This window comes from Schistocerca piceifrons, chromosome 5 (assembly GCF_021461385.2).
Source record: "Schistocerca piceifrons isolate TAMUIC-IGC-003096 chromosome 5, iqSchPice1.1, whole genome shotgun sequence".
In the NCBI taxonomy this organism is placed as follows: Eukaryota; Metazoa; Arthropoda; class Insecta; order Orthoptera; family Acrididae; genus Schistocerca; species Schistocerca piceifrons.
The window spans coordinates 447,337,717-447,352,015 of NC_060142.1; positions in this window are offsets into that span (position 1 = coordinate 447,337,717).

Below are 14,299 nucleotides of genomic sequence, written 5' to 3' on the forward strand. Positions count from 1 at the left end.
ATTCGTCGTCCACCGGTATTTGCAAGTACGCATCGGCTAGGTCCAACTTTGAAAAATATTTTCCCGGGCACAGTTTAGCAAAAAGATCTTCCGGGCGGGGCAAAGGAAAAGTAGCAGTCACTAGCTGTGGATTCACTGTGGCCTTGAAGTCCACGCAAAGTCTCAATTTTCCGGAAGGTTTTGGCAAAATTACTAAGGGTGAGGCCCAGAGAGAAGCTTGCACACGTTCAATTACACCCTGTGATTCGAGATCGTGTAACGTTCTTGCGACCTCATCACGCAATGCGTGGGGAACATTGCGCGCCCTGAAAAATTTCGGTTGCGCGTTGACCTTCAGTTCTAAATGGGCTTCATAGTTTTTAGCGCAACCTAAGCCCGGTGCAAAAATGTCTGCAAATTCGTCACACAGCCGAGAAACACTGTCTGTAGGCACAGTCTGATTCACTGAGAGGACCTGATTTACAATAGACATGTTAAACAACTTAAATAAATCTAGACCAAACAAATTCACAGCAGAAGAAGAACGAAGAACGTAAAAGGACACAAGTTTTGTTTGTCCCTTGTATGTTGCAAAAAGGCTGCACTGTCCTAACACAGGAATTGTCTGTCCGGAATATGTGGTTAGCTTAACATTTGCGGCACGCAACGGAGGTGCGCCCAGTTGTTTGTACGTGTCGTGATTGAGCAATGAAACTGCAGCTCCGGTATCGAGCTGGAATGGTATCACTTGGCCTTCAAAGTCTAAGTCCACAAAAAGTTTATTGTCTTGCTGACGACAAGAGCGACTGTTTTGTGCAATTGGAACAGACACTGGTACAGAATCACTTGCTAATTGACGTGATTTCCGGCGACGTCGACGCACAGTTTTTGTGGGACGATCACAGTCACTGTTAGAGAAAGTGTCACTGGACGAAGTGGAATTAACGACATGAATGTCCATAGGCGAAGGTCCACGAGCCTGAGTGTCCTTGGTTCGATTCCGGCGCGAAGCAAAGGGCCTGGAATGATTGTGATTGTCTGATCTGAGCTTTTTCTGGCAAACACTTTGAACATGTCCTTTCTTATTGCAGAAAAAGCAAATAGCTTGGCGTGACGGGCAATGTTCACGCGAATGTCTAGTAGCACACCGCGGGCATGATGTCACTACATTTGTGGGCTGGCGCGGCACACGTGGCTTAGAGCGCGGCGGCAGCTGCGTTTGTTTGTGCGATGGCGGTTGACGGGGCCGCGCAGCTCGCACGGTGGGCCGGTTAATGTTACACACTGCTGGCGAAGTTTCAAAAGATTCCTGAGCACAGTCAAGTGTGTCCTGTCTATCCAATATGTCTATCACTTGTTGAAGGGAGGGATTAACTAGTTTCAAAATTTGCTCCCGTATGCGAACATCAGAAACGTTCTGTGCAATTGCATCACGCACCATTGTATCTGAATAAGAAAGACCACAGTCACATTCAAAGGCACAGTCCCTAGTAAGTCCTTGCAATGTTGCTACCCACTCCCTATTAGTTTGACCGGCCGTACGTTTTGTACGAAAAAACGTATACCGTTTTGCAACCACATTAACTGTTTCTTTGAAATAGGCATCTAATGCAGACAAAATTTCCTCGTAGGACAGAGTTGCTACGTCTCGCCGGGGAAACAATTTCACTATCACACGGTATGTGGACACACCGACACAAGAAAGCAAAAACGGCTGCCGCTCTTTACCTTGAATTCTGTAGGCTTCTAGATGAAAGTGGAACTGGCGAGACCACTCTTGCCAGGTCTCATCGGCTGCCACGTATGGTCGAAAGGGAGGTGTAACAGCGTTCAGTGGCAGCGGTAGCGAAGAAGCGGCGGCGGCCGCATCGGTGTGCAGCGCACGTTGACCCTGGACGAGCTGTCCAAGGGCATCCAGTAACGCCTGCGTCTGCGGATTCTGCAAGCGATAAAATTCGGACAGTACATCTGGAGATTGTGGCGAAGCCATGACACAATTAAATGTAAGCAATCAGAACACTTGAAATCGGCCAATGGTGCAAATGAAGTAATACAAACTCTTTATCTCGTCGCCAATCTGTAGTGACGTAACAAGACTGTTACGCCACACGGTAGTAGCCAAAAGAAAGGCACGCTAGACTAATGCTGTGGCAGATAGTGCACGCACTACAGCAGACGGGCGTGAAGTCTGGAACATGAGAACTTATAAATGAATACGAAGAAAAGTATGTAGATGCTTTTTACTTAACTTTTATTTATTCCTTGGAATACATCTCTCTTGATTACTCGTAAGCTATAGGCACTGATACCAATGGCTCCTTGCTAGTTCGTAGCCATTAACTTCTGATGGCTATTCTGTCTCTCGGCTAATGAGAGAGAAAGGCTTCGTACAACTGGGCGATAGCTAGGTTCGCGTACAACTGGGCGGTAGCTTGGTCCTCGTACAACTGGGGGCGAGTCCACTCTCGTATCACGAGACCTGCCTTGGTGGTGGCGCTAGGTCTGCGATCACAGTGGCGACACGCGGGTCCGACATGTACTACATGGACCGCGGCCGATTTAAACTACCACCTAGCAAGTGTGGTGTCTGGCGGTGACACCACAGCTGTTTTCAGCCGCACGGATCCAGGATACTGTCGGTTGTTTTCTAACGTCTTGTATGCCGTTGTGTAGTCGCCTCGGCCTCTTCTCATCTCCTCGAATCCAGCAGTGAACTTTCTGGATCCAGTTTCCACCCATTCGCCTGGCTATATATCACACCCACCACCGTTATACTCTAATAATAAAGGTCAATAATTAGGTCTCCAGTCTGTTATGTAATCTGGCTTTTGTTTTTCTGTCTGTCCTACTCATATCCTACGTGCATGTGTTAGTTTCTCGTTAAACAAAAAGCTGTTGTTGATAAGGAATTTGACGCAGTCAATTCTCCTGGCCACGCCGGCCAAACAGCGGCAGTTCAAAGTACTCCCACCACCAGGATTCGAATCGGCTTCCTTCGAATCCAGTGACACCAGACAAGCTCACGGCAAGGAGCAAGGAGACAGGGGAAGAGGAAGAGAGTGCTCGCTGAAAATTTCACTTTTAAGAAAGAATTTACTTCGCTTTGAAAGTGACTATAAAACCGGCAGTCTGGGACTTTTACTGACTGGCCTGGAGACGCTGGCTTAGGGAAATCTCACAGACGGCTCTGTATGCAAATGAGGCTCTCGGCGACGACCCGACCCGAGATGCGCGGCGGTTGGACGGGGCCGGGGAAGCAGACCTCGACGGAGCGCACGCGACGCCCACGTGGCCCAAATAGGGCTAGTGGAGGGGGGAGGGGGGCACGGGCTGTCCCGTTACGGCTTTCACGCGCTCTGCTTGTCTCTCCTGTCCTTCCCCAGCGCGCTGATTGTTCTCCCGAGTGTGTCACCCGCTGGAGCAGCACGACGCGGCGCAGCGCCCTCATCTCGTCTTCCCCTGACCAACTTTGCTGCAGCGGGTCTCCCAGATGTGCTTCATTCACTGCGGCAGTCTTTCCCAGCCTTTGGAGGAGGAGCAGATTAGTGTTGAACGTCCCGGCGACAGCGAGGTCGTTAGAGACGGAGCACAAGATCGGATTAGGGAAGGATTGGGAAGGAAATCGGCCGTGCCCTTTCAAAGGAACCATCCCAGCATTTGCCTGAAACGATTTAGGGAAATCACGGGAAACCTAAATCAGGATGGCCGAAGACGAGTTTGAACCATCGTCCTTCCGAATGCGAGTGCAGTGTCCTAACCACTGCGCCACCTCGCTCGGTCCCACCCTTTGTCTTTGTCAGATCGTTACCCCTGAGTAACATCACTTGTCGACGTTGTGTTATTTGGACTCGTTAGATGCGGCCCCCATCCTACGCTATCCTGTGCAAGCTTTTTAATCTATGCATAAATACTGCAATCTAGATCCACTGCAGTCTGCTTACGGTAGTCAAGCCTTGTTCTTTCGGCCTAGGAACAACGCATGTTCCTCCAGTATAGGGAAGAGCATCACAGACCCCTTACTGCTCAATCTCGTGCGACTAGAAGCCGCCTATCTTTCTAACAATGGAAAGTTCCCATCGCACCCACTCAGATTTAGTCGTAAGATAGCTCAGTGCATAGCCTGTCAAAAACTGAACACAGATCAAGCATGAAAACGGGGAGAAGGTGTACTGAACTGTGGAAAAAGAGGCAAAATTGAAACAGTGAACGAACCAAGCTCAAGTTGTGCAACATCGAATGTGCAGATTCGAACTGTCACGCAGTCGTGTTTATGTAGTTATGGTGTTGGATGCGCGGTGAGATCTGTCTTCCAATGTCTCAGGTGCCCATTTTTTTTTTTTTTTCTCACGTAATTATAAACTATCCGTCCGGTCACTGACGTGTCTGTTCGCTATATTTAAATTCGTGCTTGACGCACGTTTGCAACGGCGAGGTGTAAGGAAGGGACCTCCAGACGTACGTCTATTTGTTCTACCCAAGTGCCACACGTTATGATTCTTGAGTTCCGTTTTGGAAGTTTTAACTTTTGAATTTTTTTTGTGGTAACATAGTTCACACTCGTTTATTTGTTGTTTTCATCTACGTGCTAGGTCTATGCGCCCTCTCACCTGCTCTCGCTAACATCACATTTACTTGCGACGGAAATATATTTATACCACATCGCTCATCCTCTATAACCAATGTATAGTACGACAATTACCAAGATTACGTAAGAAGAAAAGAGACGTCAATGACCAGACGGACAGTTCGCAATTTTGTGAGAAAAAAGAATATGGGCTCCGAGGGAGATCTGAATACGGAGCTCCCGCTGCAGAGTCCAACACCGTGACCACATAACGACAGTGCCGTGGCTATCCCAATTCGCTCGATGCTGCACATCTTGAACTTGGGCCGTTTACTGTTTCGATTTTGCTTCTTTTTTCACAGTTCAGTGCACTTTCTTCCTGATTTTATGCTTGATCTGGGTTCAGTTTTTGATGGGCTATCCACTAGACCGTTTTACCACTAAATCTGAGGGAGATGCATTGGTAGGTTTACCTTGTAAGAACTAAAGTAATCGCTGACAGCGGAAGGATTTCATGCTACTAGTTAGGAGGCTAGAGTCTCGTTAATTATTGGAATTAACCAGACAAATCGTTCCACCAGCTAAGAACGGCCATGCGCCATCACTCACCGAATCAAGAAAGAGCTATCAGTCTCTCAATATTTCCAGTGTCCGGACCTGGTGTGGTTTCCTGTGCTGAGTCAAATTAAGCCTTCCGCCAATTACTTTAAATTTCAGCTTTGCAACCACACTTCCCCCGGAAGCGAAAAGCTCTGGTTTCCTGCAGGCTGACCGCCGATTCATCGGAGGAACAGCGGCGAGTTCGCTGGCTGGCATCGTTTACGGTTAGAACTAGGGTGGTATCTGAACGCCTTAGAACCTCCACCTTTCGTTCTTCATTAATGAAAATATGCTTCAAAAATATTTCCGCTCTGTTCGTCTTACGACGATTCAAGAATTTCACCTTTAACTTCGCAACCCGAATGCCCTCGCCTGTCTCTATTAATCCGAGCGTTCCTAAAACCAACAAAACAGAACCAGGGTGCTATTCCATTATTCCATGCATACACTATTCAGAAGGGCTTGTCTGCTTTAAGCAGGTAAGCAGGAAATCCAGGGTCGAGTCGCGGTCCGGCACAAATTTTCGTTGTCACTCCATTCTCCAGCTGATGGTTGACCACATTCGCAATTGCGAATTCGTGTAATGTATTTCATAACAGCTGTAGTCGCCGCAGTGCCTGTTCCTTTGGACATGTATGCTTGTCCAAAGGTACTTTGCATCGCAAGCAGAATAAAACAGACACCGCAGATCGTACATCACTTTAGTTTGTCCGAAGTAAACCCGCCGGCCCATCTCGACAGCGCGGTAGGATTTCAACGGGGTCCGCCTCGAGACGCTCGGGTAAGCACGAGGCGGCCGCGCCCCTTCGGGTCGTCCCACAGGCAGGACGTCCCACGATACATGACAGTTAAACATGCGGTGAACCGACAGCGTGGGACACAAATTACAATTTCAACGCCCCAAACTTGCCTCCATTGCCCTTCTGACGATTCCCTGATGCCTGATGGTATATCCTAGCAACCTATTCCTTCTTTAATAAAGTTCTTCCATAAATTTCTTTTCTCCCCTATTCGTTTTAAAGCATCTTCATTAGTTATCCGATCTCCCCATACAATCTTCCCATTCAGTAACACCACATACAGGGTGTCCCACGAGGAGCAGTCAACATTTAGTGCAATTACACAAACGATGATTCGACGCAAAAAAAGTCCAAAAAAGAGCTATGAGCACTTCTCCATCTTCGATACTGTAGAAACAAATCTCTTCTACTGCAAAATCTTTGTTTTCCATATTTTGGGAGGGAGGAGGCTGCGTGGATCACAACAAGATAAAATTGTAAGTTCGTGGGCTTTCACGGTCAATATCATTTTGAATAAAATAATTTTGAGTATTAGTGAACGTCATCATAAAACAGTAAAGCAGCTAAATTACCGCCGTTTAGACCAACTTGCTGCGGTCCGATTACGGGCGGTAAAGTAGAAGGGATGTGTTTCTTTGTATCAAAAATGGTTCAAATGGCTCTGAGCACTATGGGACTTAACTTCTGAGGTCATCAGTTTCCTAGAACTCAGGACTAATTTAACCTAACTAACCTAAGGTCATCACACACATCCATGCCCAAAGCAGGATTCGAACCTGCGACCGTAGCGGTCGCGCGGCTCCAGACTGTAGCACCTAGAACCGCTCGGCCACTCCGGCCGGCTGTTTCATTGTAGCGAAGATGAATTAAGATGTCATAGCTACTGAGATACGGAGTTTGGAGTCCATGTTTACTGGGCTTTTTTGTTTCGAATGATCATTTCTATCATACTGACCGGTCAATATTGACCGTTCCTTCTGGGACATACTGTATAAAAATATTCTCCTGTCTGTGCTGTTAATTGTCCTTGTTACATTTTCGAATAAGACTAAATTTCAAACAAATACCTTCAGAAATGAATTCTTATCACTAAAATTTATATTAGACGTTACAATATCCCTCTTTTTGAGATGATCTGTTCTTGTAAAGTCAAATCTGCATTTCATATCTTCTTTGATTCCGACATCATCTGTTATTTTGGTCTCAAAATAGCAAAATTCGTCTGCTACCTTCAGTGTCTCATTTCCTAATCCAGTTCCCTCTACAGTGCCTGATGTAAATCGACTACTTTCCATTGCTCTGAGTGTGGTATTTGTTCACCTTAGCCCCCATTTTCAGGACACAGTCTTTTCTGTTCAACATATCTTCCAAGTCCTTTCCTTTCTGTTACAACTAAACGAAAAACCTTATCAGTTAGTTTTACACCTACGACGTATATTTTGGTGTGTGTCCGCACCCTCAGATGGGTGCCCAGCGCGTCTAACTGTAATGCAGCGGGCCCAGGTTCGATTACCGCCCGTATTGGAGATTGTTTCCTCTCGGGGATTGAGTTTTGTGTTGTCGTTATCGTCATTTCATCATCATCTTCCCGCAAGTCTTCCAAAGGCGCCAAATGAAAATATTTGCATCTCATCGGCCCAACCTACAGGTGGGAACTCCCAGTCATCAATGCCATACGGTAATTTCATTTCAGTGTGTGGTGGTAAATTATTTTTGTCTGATTATTATTATTATTATTATTCATGTTTGGGATCTACTGAAGTGTTTTAGCTTTTCTTTGTGCCCCTATTACTGTCATTCTCTCAGAAGGGAATCTTTTCTGCGTGTCAGACCAAATTGTTCTGATCTTCTCACTTTTTGTGCCAGGTCAACCGTCCAGTTGCCTAATAATTTTCTGCCTAATAATCTTCCTGTCTGGTACACCAAGTTGGCTCATTCGTTCTTTCTTCTGGTTTTCTTTCACTGCACCCGTCCATTTTAAAGTTTCAATTTTACTTTTACTGTGACTTTCATGGAATTCCACAACCTGTCTTTTAACCTTCATTTCTTCATATCCGAATAAATTTTGGTATACTTTCCAGTTTATTTATTTTCTCTTAGTGTCTGTTTGTTCTGAAGTATAGTTTGGACCTATAAAGTTCCTGATTATCTTAACAGTCCACTGGTTGAAATGCAGACATATATGACTAGCAGTTGTAAACAAAATAGTCTCTGACTGCGGTCATGGTTTTACAGCTTTTTAATTACATGATCGGGTTTTGGACTGCCAGCTGCATCTTCATATGCACCTCTGCGCAAAGCGAAATTTTCCATTGATACATAGCATTTTGCCGGCCGGTGTGGCCGTGCGGTTAAAGGCGCTTCAGTCTAGAACCGCGTGACCGCTACGGTCGCAGGTTCGAATCCTGCTTCGGGCATGGATGTGTGTGATGTCCTTAGGTTAGTTAGGTTTAAGTAGTTCTAAGTTCTAGGGGACTGATGACCACAGAAGTTAAGTCCCATAGTGCTCAGAGCCATTTGAACCATTTGAACATAGCATTTCGCATAAAGTACGAGCATATTTTACAAATTGTTAAGCTTACCAGTCATAATATCAAGTTGAAGTTGTGTGCTTCAAAAACTGTGGGACTTGACATCTGAGGTCATCAGTCCCCTAGAACGTAGAACTACTCAAAACCTAACTAACCTAAGGACATCACACACATCCATGCCCAAGGCAGGATTCGAAACTGCGACCGTAGCAGTCGCGCGGTTCCGGACTGAAGCGCCTAGAACCGCTCGGCCACCACGGCCGGCTGTGTGCTGCAATCAGAATACACATGAAATTAAAGTTACTCAGAGCTGAGATCAAATATTATGCCGATAATATTTTCTGTCTTTGGAATGTTAACGTCATTACCCACTGTAAGCAAATATCTGTTATATTGTATCTTACTTCCGCCAAATCTGTCTGTCATCCTACTCAACCATGTTGTGTTTCTTCTTTGACACATCAGTATGATTATCAGAATATCCGGGAAACTACCATGACGACGCCTCGGTGGTGTAATGTAACGGTGCCTTTCTGGCTTAGGGTCATCTAAGTGCAAATTCACCTATGGTAGGTTAAATTGAATGTATAGCATAAGAAAACTATACTGTGTATTAAAAACTTTTTCCCTGTGATTCTAGTAACTATTATCCTACCTTTGACGTTCTCATAATTACACACTTTTAAAGTATGGTTACGCGGTCCAGGACATAGAGAAGTGTTTCAGTGTGGCTCAGTGCTCTTCCAGAATAATTTTCGCTATGATTTAGGGTAATCGTTCACGATCACACAAGCTCTTTGTCCTTAGAGAGAATAATCCCCTGTAAATGGTCCTTAATTTTAAACGAATAGCTGCTTGCCAACATTACATGGTATGGTTAACACGTAATGTGAAAAATACTATTGCATTAATATTTTTCTATGTGTATGGATAATTACGCCACAGGTCAAGCAAGATAACTCTAATGACTTCAGAAGCATTTGTTTTATTGTGCGACGTTCATATATTTTACGCTCTGACTAAGTAGACCATGGTGCATAAAGTAGTATTTCTTTACATCTCAGTGGTCTTTCAAATTAATATTCGCTCGTGTTCAGTAAAGAGGTTTGCTGTTAACGCCTTAAATGTTACTGCTTGTAGAGAGTGGTGAACACTCCCTCTGTAGCCGGTTTAACTGTAAATTTGTCACCCACTGTACGTAATGTCCTTAAATTCCATAGTTAGGAAATATTGTTGGCTTAATAATATTTTGGTGTTGGCTATGAGTAATTTTAATTCCATTTATGGCCTGATTTAACTATAAGAGCTTTAACCTGATAATATGACTGGTAAGCTTGATAACTTTTAACACATACTTTACGAGAAATGGTACTATTTCGTATATGCACTGAGTTAATGTTTGGAAAATTTACTAGTGCACAGATCCATCTGAAGACGGGATTGGCAGTCCGGAAATCGATCACGTTATAAAAAAGTTATTAAATCGTCCTTTCAACCAGAGGCTGTTCTATTTACAACTTTTTTTCCTGAATTTCGACACTGTCTCTTTTTCTGTTTAAAGTAAGTTTTTCGCTTCCATAAAGATGACTGTGTTGCAGAGTCTCTAAGTTTTTTATATTTTTTTGACGTACGTATACCTAACAAAAATTATGTAACAACTTCAGATCCAATTCTTTGTTTGTGTTTTCGTTTTTCAAGTAGTCATTCACTTTCTGTTTTCTTGCCTTTTCCTTTTTCTGTTTATACTGTTCCCAATTTCGTATCTTTTCTTTCGTGAAAGCTCTCTAAATTTAGGATTTTATCCTCCAAAAGTTTTATGTCTCCGGTTTCCTTTCCTTTAATGGTGTTTCTCTCTATTTATTTTATTATTCCTCTAATCCATGCCATTGTTGATTCCTTATTCCAGAAAAAAGGCAGTATTTATTTTGTTAGTTGATTCTCATTCATTCGGTAAACGTGAGCAATGAAGATCAATCTTCACTTTGCCTTTAGTTCTGTGTATTTTGGGAGATCTCCTAAGTAGTTCTCATCTTGCAACTATCTTTAGGCTCTGTTGCATCCATAATTTTTCTAATAATTCATTTTTAAGTACCTCTATTTCATCTACCTTACAGAGTTTTTAGCTTTGTATTTCTCATGCATCCAAGTAGCTGACATGAAAAGTGTACACAAGAAAGGTAAAGGAAATTGAAGATATGTTAGATGACAATCAGTTAGCTTTAAAAAAGGTGAAGGCACCAGAAGCAGTTCTGACTTTGCGGTTGACAACGGAAGGAACACCAAAGAAAAATCAAGACAAGTTCATAGGATTTATCGATCTGGACAAAGTATTCGATTATGCCAAATGGTGCAAAGTGTGCGAAATTCTGAGGAAAATAAAGGTAAGCTATAGGAAAAGATGTGTAATATACAATAAGTACAAGAGCGAAGAAGAAGCTGCAAGAGTGGAAGGCCAAGAACGAAGTGCCCAGCTTAAAAAGGGTGTATGATAGGGATGTAGTCTCCTGTTCAGTCTATACATCGAAGGAATAATGACGAAAGTAAGAAAGAGGTTCAAGAGTAGGAATAAAATTCAAGGTGAAAGCATATCGATGATAAGATTCGCCGATGACATTGCTATCCTCAGTGAAAGTGAAAAAGAATTACAGGATCTGTTGAATGGAATGAACAGTTTAATGGATACAGAATATGGATTGAGAGTAAATCAAGGAAGACAAAAGCAATGATAAACAGCAGAAATGAGAACAGCGAGAAACTTTATATCAGGATTGATGATCTAGAAGAAACGAAGTTAAGGAATTCTGCTACCTATGCAGCAAAATAACCCATGAAGACATAAAAAGTAGACTAGCACTGGAAAAAAGGGCATTCTTGTCTAAGAGAAGTCTACTAATATAAAACATGCGCCTTAATTTGAGGAAGAGATTTCTAGGAATGTATATTTAGAACATAGCATTGTATGGTAGTGAAACCATGAACTATGGAAAAACCAGAAAAGAAGAGAATCGAAGTATCTGAGATATGGTGCTACAAAGGAAAGTTGAAAATTAGGTACTCTGATAAGGAAAGGAATGAGGAGGTTCTGCGGAGAATCGGCGAGGAAAGAAACATCTGGAAGACACTGACAAAAGGAAGGGACAAAAAGGAGGGACATATATTAAGAATCACGGAATAACTTTCATGGTACAGGCGAAGAATTCGTAACATGTCTCATCAAACAAGTCAAAAGACTGATGGCAAAAAGAAAAAAAAGCAGACCTTCTTCACTTCCCCCTCCCCCAAACTCTCTGGTCAATAATATTGAACAAATTTAAATATTGTTATCAATGTTAATTTGTTGTTGATAGTAAATTCCTATTTTTAGAATTTGAATATAGTAATATTGCCATTGTAAAGATTCTTAAAATATTATTGTAATTTTTACAGCTTTTTAAGTACAATGTTCTTTATTTCTGGTCTCTCGTAGGTTCACATGATTGAATTTGTTATTAACTGTGACCCTGTAACTTTGTTGAACCTCATTTACCCCTTTTCTCACCCCTCCCCCTATACCAATAAACCTTCTCCCACTCCTCACAATGCCCCATCACTTTACAATTGCGTAATACTTGTATTTTTTTAAGAAAGTGTCTTTCACCATCACTGCGCCCTTCCCCTTCTCGGTTTGCCTTTTGTGAGAAATTATATGTGATAGAAATTACATCGATGATATGAGCATTTTTCGTATGTTTGAAAAATTAACTGCTGAATGTTATGTATTTGGGGTTTATTTTCTAGTGTGTTCTTCATAAAATTGTAGTTAAATTGTAATTTTGGTTTATGGCTTTTATCTGTCGGTCTGAAGAGTTATTTTACTAACTAACTTGTTATAGGTTTATTTTCATAGCTTGTTCCTGACTAGATTTATCAGATACCTGGCCTTATGTTCTACTCATAAAACTCTACATGCATCTCATATACATTATATTTTTTTTCAACTGACACAAAAGTTATGCATCTTTCCTATTATTAATTGTGTGTTTCCCTTTTAATCTCGTTGATCTTCTCAGCTTTATGTAATCACGCTATTTGATATTCCACATATTATTACGTATACTGAAATGTTGAAAATCATTTTTACTTTCATTAAATTTTGTATTTCTGTAATTTTATTTTATTCTATCAGCGCGTAATATTAATTACAATTAGAACTGTACATATTTAGAGAGGGTGATTTGATAATTACATAATCGTATAATGACAACACCTTTGGATTTGGCATGTCATTCGCCTTCGACTTTTAAGGCCTTTGCCTTGTGTTTCTTTCACCTTATACATCGCTTGCTGTCACTTTTCCATTCAGTACTTATGTTAATCTCCTGTTTGGTCATATTTGTTGTTGAAGTTGATTTATCTAACGTCTTTAGATCCCAGTGGAATTTCATGTATTTCTCGTTAAATATACAGGACAGGTATCACAAGCAGATATAACACATCTTTAATATTTTTCATAAGTACTTAGTTTTTACTAATTTGTCGGTAGATTTCATGTTTAATTTGTCACATTTGGTCTATTTGTATGTTTTATATATAGCTATCGTGAAGATGGTTTAAAACTCAAACAGGTTACAAATAAATATTATTATAGACAGCATAGTGTCATGCAGTTCTTCAAGTTTGTACCTGTCGTTGGCTTCCACCTAACCAAAATATTCTGAAGCTAATTGTTTCATAGGAGATCAATCTAAATGTGGATACAGGCTATCGAGTACCTGGAACGTTCAAGCCGCAGACAAGTGGCCACGGTTCTCTAAACAGGTTGGTTCACAGAACAGAATTTCAGAAAATGGCATTCATTGTGTTGGAGATGATTCACGAGTAAACATAGTTGAAGTAGACCGTGGAATGTACACTTCGAAGAATACATTATGTAGAGTTCTGTTGGAGGAGCGCTTAGGCCCACACATAAACAATGTGTCCAAGCAACGGGACCAAGGATTTAATCTAGAGTCCAGTTCCATTAAGGGGTTATGGCCAATTGTATGCATTAAGACTAGCGATCGTTGTCGCTATATGTTGTGAACTGATTATATCAACAAAACAGTTAATATTCGGTTCAGACTGTTGGTTCCTCAACCCACACTGTTCAGTTTAGGATTCAAATCGTACCGTTTGCTGCTCGTGGAACAATGAAAAGCGGAAGGATACGGCCGGCACCTTCAATTTGCATCGCAATGCAGGAAGCAATTGAGTATGAACATTTCGCCTCTAAGCTGATATTCAGCGACGAAGCAAACCTGTATATCTAGAAAGGTTGATTGCGACAATGTGCCAGTGTGGGGCATTGAAAATCCTCATGAAGTTGTGGTCCATGAATGAAATTTGTCGAAAGTTAATCTTTTCTGTGCCGTACCACAAACATAGCTCTATTGGTCGCAGGTTCGAATCCTGCCTCCGGCATGGATGTGTGTGATGTCCTTAGGTTAGTTAGGTTTAAGTTGTTCTAAGTTTTAGGGGACTGATGACCTCAGACGTTATGTCCCATAGTGCTCAGAGCCATTTTAACCATTTTAATTACCGCTTGGGCATGTGTGGTGTGACTAGAGGTGCATTCACAGAACATCTGGAGATTAAAAAATGCAAACTTGGTGAATTTACATTTCTGTTCAGGCATCTATCATATTTGTGTATGTAATACTTTGGAAAATATAGAGTTCTGAAAAACAATGAATTATTTGTAGTAGCCATGTACTGATCTCCGAAATTTTATTTTTCTTAGTTAATAGCTTCTTCTGAGGACAAGATCAGCAACAATGGTCATAGCTGCAGTACCGAGATACACCTTC